Source organism: Pecten maximus, chromosome 12 (genome assembly GCF_902652985.1).
Source record: "Pecten maximus chromosome 12, xPecMax1.1, whole genome shotgun sequence".
Taxonomy (NCBI): domain Eukaryota; kingdom Metazoa; phylum Mollusca; class Bivalvia; order Pectinida; family Pectinidae; genus Pecten; species Pecten maximus.
Window position 1 is genome coordinate 35640676 of NC_047026.1, and position 7356 is coordinate 35648031.

Genomic DNA, 7356 nt, shown 5'->3' on the forward strand with positions numbered 1-7356 from the left:
ACACAATTCGACTTTCCTTTCGTTCAAACTTGTCTAATGTCTATGATAATCCATGCCAGTGGTGTCTTCCTCCTTTTCTTTTCTGGTCCTTCATTTATAACATTTCACACACACCCGAATGTCACCCGAGTCCGCAAAGACAAAAATACAATGTACATTAATTTCTAATTAAGATATTTTTAAAATCTATTTGTATTTTTAATAAATAGTTGGGTTGATTGGCATATAGTTACATTTTCTTGATGAGAAAGTTCATTTTTTCCGAATAGCAGAAGTTGCAGGTCTAGTGGGATGAAATAATTTAGATCACGAAACAGTTGCAAACGCTGAACAGAGTAATTATTACATTCAAAAAAGAAATGATATGCATCTTCAACAGGGTGTCCACATTGGCAGTGTTTAAAATTAATCAAATTTGCATGAAATAAATCGTTGTTAAGAGTACTAGATCTGTTTCTTAATCTTGCATGCATAATGTTATGTTTTCTGTCACCAATTTGATAGTAGAAGGGAACTTTTGTGTCTGTAAAATTTTGAAGAGAATGTTTAAAGGCCGAGTACGTAACACTTTGTCGGATTTCGTTATCTAAATGATTCCATAGTTGGATAGTAGAGGGAAAGAAAGATGAATTAGTAAGATGTAAACGGTAATTTGGTAACGAGTAATTATTGGCATTTCTAAGGTTATATTGAGAATTTTCTGATACTAATGGTGGAAGAAGTGATGTTAGGTAATTTGGAGATAATTTATGTTTAATTTTATAAAAAAGCTGCAATTTTCGCCTAGAGCGTCTAATAGCAAGAGGTTCTAAACCACTTTCAGAATATAATGACTGTATACTAGTGTAAGATGGTAATCCCGTAATCACACGTGCAGCTTCTAGTTGAAGTTTTTCTAGTTTATCTGAGTCACCGAGACTACACCCATCCCATACCTCACAACAATATTCTAATAATGGTATAATATACGAAGTATATATTCTATATAAAGTGTGGCGATTTAATATATATTTAAGTTTACGCAAAACACTTATCTGTTTCGATACCTTTTTACAAATACCATCAATATGACTGGTCCATTTACAATTTCCGTCCAATATAACTCCCAAGTGCCTATGATTTTCTACGAAGTTCACACTAACATTATCAAATTTAATATCAATTACATAATCTAGCTCAGAATTATGGATAAGCAGTGCCTCTGTTTTGGAAGGATTAAACTTTACTCACCATTTATTTGCCCAATTTTGAATGTGCTCTAAATCGTTGTTGATTACAGATTCAACATTTTGAGGGGATGGATTTGAATATAATAATGACGTATCGTCTGCAAACAACTTTGAAAGACTTTGTAGATTATCGGAAATGTCATTAATGTATAAAATAAATAACAAGGGACCAAGTACAGAACCTTGTGGAACGCCAGCGTTAGTAGTTTTAACAAGTGATTTAGAGTCACCCACACAAACTTGTTGTTTCCTTTCACTTATATAATTTAAAAGCCAATTTAAAAGTTTGCCGCTAATACCATAGTTTGCTAGTTTCACCCCCAGTCCCTTGTGCCACACACGATCAAAAGCTTTCGATATATCACAGAAAACTAAACATGTAGGATGTCTTTTTTCTAGATTTTCACACAAAGTGTGATAAATTTCAATAAGTTGATGAACTGTCGAATGGCCAGGTTGAAAACCAGACTGAAACTTATATATTAATGAATGATCTAGCAAGTAATTATTTAAATATTTAACAATTAACCTTTCAAAAACCTTCCCAACCGTACTGAGTAGTGAAATTGGCCTGTAATTCGAAAAAATATGTTTGTCCCCAGATTTAAATAAAGGTGTAACTAATGCATGTTTCCACAATTTAGGAAAAACTCCAGTTTCCAGAGAAGCTCTAAAAATAATACTCAATGGTAAAGCTACTGAATTTGCTGTATTTTTTAACATATTGTGACTGATTGTATCATTCCCAACAGCTTTATTTATATTTAATGATTTCAGTATGTCAGTTATGTCACTCGTTTCAAATTGTATGTCAGAAATAGTGGAGCCAGTCCGTAATTCAACTGTCGGTACATCAAAATTATTGTCGTCAATAGTAGAAATTGAAACAAAGTAATCATTTAAAATATTAGCTTTATTATCATCAGACATTTCAATGTTACCGTATATATCTCTAATAGGTGGGATAATGTTCGAATCATGAGGTGTTTTTATTAATTTACGAATAATTTTCCAAAACTTTCTAGGATTTGAACTTGAATATCTATCTAAGATACCATTTATATCAGCATAAAAAAGTTCTTTTGTTCGTTTCTTCAGGTTATTTACATGATTACGTTGCTTCCGGAAGTTAGATAAGTTTCTGTCTGAACGGTCTGATTTATATAATTTCAACAGTCTATTTCTTTTCCTAATTTCCTTACGTAAAGTTGAGTCAAACCAAGGTTTGTCATTTGATCTGATCGTCACAGTCCGGGTCGGTATACATTCTCTGGCTATGTCGAGGTATCTAGTCGTAAAAAGATTACACATATCATCTGGTGAATTAGCATTCGCAAAAAAGTCAACCCAGTCCGTCTCGTCTAATATACTATTGAATAAATCATAATTTGCATTATTATAGCATCTAATCTCCCTGTCAAACGTCCTTCTGAAATTCGTTCTAACAGTCAATTCAGCAGTTGTCGCCTTATGGTCCGAAATGTCACTTTCAACGTCAATAATATCTGCATAAGTAAAGTTACACGTGTCGGACAGTATAATGGGGTCAAGTAAGGTCGAGCTAGTGCGACCTACACGTGTCGGTCTATCTATAATATTCGAAAGGTGAAAGGAGTCGAGAATATCAACAATTGCATGATTTCTACTAACAGTTAAAAGATCTACGTTTATGTCACCAACAATTACTACCCGTGAAGTTTCATTAAGAGCAATTTCAATAGAGTGTCGGAAATAATTCCAAAAAGTAAGAGCACATTGTGGAGGTCTATACACTGTACATAGAAGGTATTTTTGCTCTGGAAACTGGAGTTCTGTCCAAATCAACTCCCCGTCCTGGAATTCTAGATCAACTCTACGACGAGTGCACAAGAGACTGGACGTGTAAACAGCTACGCCCCCTCCCGGTGTTTCACGGTCTTTTCGGTATAAATCATAGCCACTCAGGAGTATATCAGCATCTACAGTTGAAGTATCAAGGTGAGTCTCAGTGACACAAACTACATCGTAATCTGACGCTACATTTTCCAGAAACGATATTTTGTTTTTCAGACTACGAATGTTTAAATGAAATACAGAAATGTCATTTATTTTATTCGGACCAGGGTTAGGATGAACGTCGTTACAGGATAGGATGAGGAGTTGTAATAAAAGTAGAAAACAGGAATTATTAGTAATGGCAGACAAAGTAGTTTGAATGGCTAATAATAATGTAGTAATGCTATGCATCAACCTAGACCTGCATCTTTTTAGAATTTTACCTATAGAATTAAATATGACAAAATGTAGTGTAGTTAATATACCATGTGTACGCTGGTAGAAACAACCAATAGCTACTCTATATTGTACTAAATCATTACCCATAATCATCGAAAATTAAGTATCGACAGGAGTAGTCATCAGTTGCACCCACCAACGTTTTATACTGCGAGAGACTATAGCCAACATACCCAACCATAAGAGTAACATAGGGAAAAGGAGGAAAGGAAAGACTTGAAAAAAGACATAAATGAAGGTACAAAAGGAAAATGTAAAGAAAGCACATAGATTTCATAGGAGGTAATGGGTTTGTGTGGTGTAGAAAAGATATATAAATATATAACAGAAGGCATATGTTACAAGTTGTAATGGAAGTTAAACATATGTATACTAAAAAGTGAATGCATTCGAATAACATCAAAAAGTATTCGAAAATTGTGTTACAACCATCAGACATGCAGATACTATACATAAAACGTTAGATATATACCAGATTTGTTTTTATACTAATCATAAATTATCTAATATTATAGCATCAGCACCAGGTATGTACCAGATTATACTCATCAAACTGGTAATATAAATACTATAACATCACATATCTCAGGTTTGTTTTTATAGCCATCAGCATAGTACTATAAAAAGTATAACAGCATACATATATCAGGTTTGTTTTTATATCCATCAGCATAGTACTATAAATAGTATAACATCACATATATCAGGTTTGGTTTTATACCCATCAGCATAGTACTATAAAAAGTATAACAGCATACATATATCAGGTTTGTTTTATACTCATCAGCATAGTACTATAAAAGTATAACAGCATACATCTATCAGGTTACTTTTTATACTCATCAAAATGATACTATAAATAGTATGACATCTCAGGTTTGTTTTTATAGCCATCAGCATAGTACTGTAAAAAGTATAACATCATACATATATCAGGTTTGTTTTATACTCATCAGAAACTGGTACTATAAATAGTTTGACAACAGGTATGTTACTATACCCAACAAACTGGTAATATAAGCAGTTTAGCATCAGACATATCAGGTTTGTTATAATAATCATCAGAAGTGGTACTGTAATTAATAGACATATACCAGGTTTGTGTTATAACTTAATGCGAACTAAAAGTAGTCCAAGCATAGTGCTAGTCAATAGACCTAGCTTATTTTGAATTTGTGCATAAACAAAAATATATTTGAGGCACAGCTATGGTGTATTCGTCATTGACAGAGGAAAACAACACGCATACGTGCATTTGTGTACATTTGTGTGTCTTCAACGACGTTCGAGCTAACTTATGACGGGTAATATTTTTTCTCTAATTCAGAGAATGAAAACACGCGTATGAAATATAGACAATAAAAAGAAACATGGTATACAAACTTTCAATGACGTCCGAGTATTTAGTCTTTCAATCATAAACAAGTAGAAAATTAACCCATTTCTATTTCCAACACGACATTTTTTTTTTTTTTTTTTTTAGTACCGTAATTTAAGCATATACCTATAAGTATACAACAACCGTTAAACAGGCGGTCGTACACGTACATATACGTGTCTTATATTAAACTGATTTTGCTGAAGATATTGACAATCAGTCTAACAAAAAATAATATTGCACAATTTGTGTACATCCAAATAAAGAAAACTTGAGGTACACAACAGCATAGAACATTAAACCAAGCAACCTTTGATGTGGGAAATACACAGATATACGTGTACGTGCGTAAATTTTCGTGTTTTCAACGAATTTCAAGCAAACTGGTCTATGTACACGTGTGTGTACTGAGAATTATTATTATTATTATTATTTTTTTTTTTTTTTTTTTTGGCAATATAACATAGAAATATAGCAAAAATAAAGCAAAACTTAAACACAGATTATGAGGTTGATAGACAATAAGATGTACTTGTCGGAAAAGTCTGTTTTGTGTTCATGACGGGTAGTATTTTTTTTCTAATTCAAGGACCATTTCGGCAGAGTGTACCAGGACTTTTGGGGAGTCCTTTTGCTGTTTATAAAAAATACGTCCATCTGCTGTCCACAATGAAAAAATATGGCGGTCTTTTCTCAATTTATTTAGGCGACTGACAAGACTTTGACGGAATTTTGTCAGGCTTTCCGTCACGAATATTTTGTCTCTGTGATTTTTCAGTGACTTTTTGTTGCTGTAAACGCGTTGACGATCCGTGTATCGAACAAATCGAGCAATGACGGTGGTTTTACCCTGTTTAACCCCACCGAGGACGTGGGTGCGAGATAGGGCGTCCCGCGGCAGATCCACCCCGATTTCACTGGCAATCTGAGTAACTATTTGGTGAGTATCTAGGTTTGACACGTTTCCATCAGGAACAGGGACATTATGGAATTTCAGGGCTGTACGTCTGGAGTACTGTTGCTGCTCCTCAAGGGAGGCTTCAGCTTCCTGTAGACGAATATGCAGGGTCTTTATATCAGTTTCCTGTTGTTTTATAACACCAACAAGTGGATGTACGGCCATTTTGACATGCTGATCAACTGTTTCCTTGATTAAATTAGAGTCTCGGAGAGTACTGTCAACAGTGCGTTTCACTAATGGTACCAGTTTTTCAGTAAGCATATTGTCAATCATATCTGAAACCGTGGAAGCAATAATTGGCGCCATTTTGTCAGCAAGATTTTTAAGGAAAGTGTCCGAACTAAGTTTACTTTCAATCTTAGTGGCGATAGACTCGTCGTTCTCACCAGATATATTGGATGTAATAGTACTAAATGGGGGAGTACTAGAAATCTCAGTTGTTGAGGTAAAAGGTGGGGCACTCAAGTACTGTGAAAGATCAGATGACGTTGGCGAATTCATGGCGGGACGCTTTCTGTCGTACAGATCAAGAGGTGAGACGGGACTGCAGAGCGTCTTACGTTTTAGAATGTTTTCAACACTAACTGGCGAGGAATAAATGACTGCTTGTTCAGCAGTTATAATGTCACTCTGAGCTGTGGAGCGAGGGGTTTGCACAGTGGCCATACAAGTTTATCAGGTGTCAATCTCTATATAGCACAATGTCTTACACATGTATACCTGAGTACATGTAACGCAGATATATTGTGTCCAAATATACTAAAATATAGCGAGTTCCGTTGTTTAAATTTCACACAATTTGAAAGGTATATGTGATGTGCACTCACCAACCAAAAATGTTCCACCTTAGTTCATTAGAAAACACATATTTAGAAAAAATTCTTCTCTACACACACGGTCGCTGCTACACACTCAGGCCATCTTTCATACTACCCTTATTTAATTTTCTTTATAATATAGCTTATATAAGATATCTTATATAATATATATAAGATATCTCATGAAAGACTATACTATAAAGAAAAGTATATAGGCCCTAAGATATATCATCTATTGTATAAGATATCATATAAAGTAGTCTATATAGATCTATCTTATAACGTTTATAAGATATCTTATATAATTATATATAAGATATCTTATAAAATTATATAATTTGGTAGAATCCTGGATCAACGTTGCTTCGTGAATATATTACAACTTGACTTGCCATAAACTCTGCACCTTAAGCATATGTCAATCTTTGAAATAAATGCAAGTGAAAATAAAAATGAAATCTACACTGATCTGGACTAATTAACTTATTATCTGTTCAATGCACAGAGAAAATATCAATCTGCATTTGAAGCAAGGTGAAATAAAATTGAATTAAAATGAAGTGGACGTACGCAGCTATGTGTACATATTTACAATTCGTGATCATTAACTTTTCAAAATTTCGCATAAAGGTCGGTGTTCGTCGGCGCGCCACCGGGAAAGTCCGATTGTCGGCAGTGAGAGTTACGTCCCTTCGC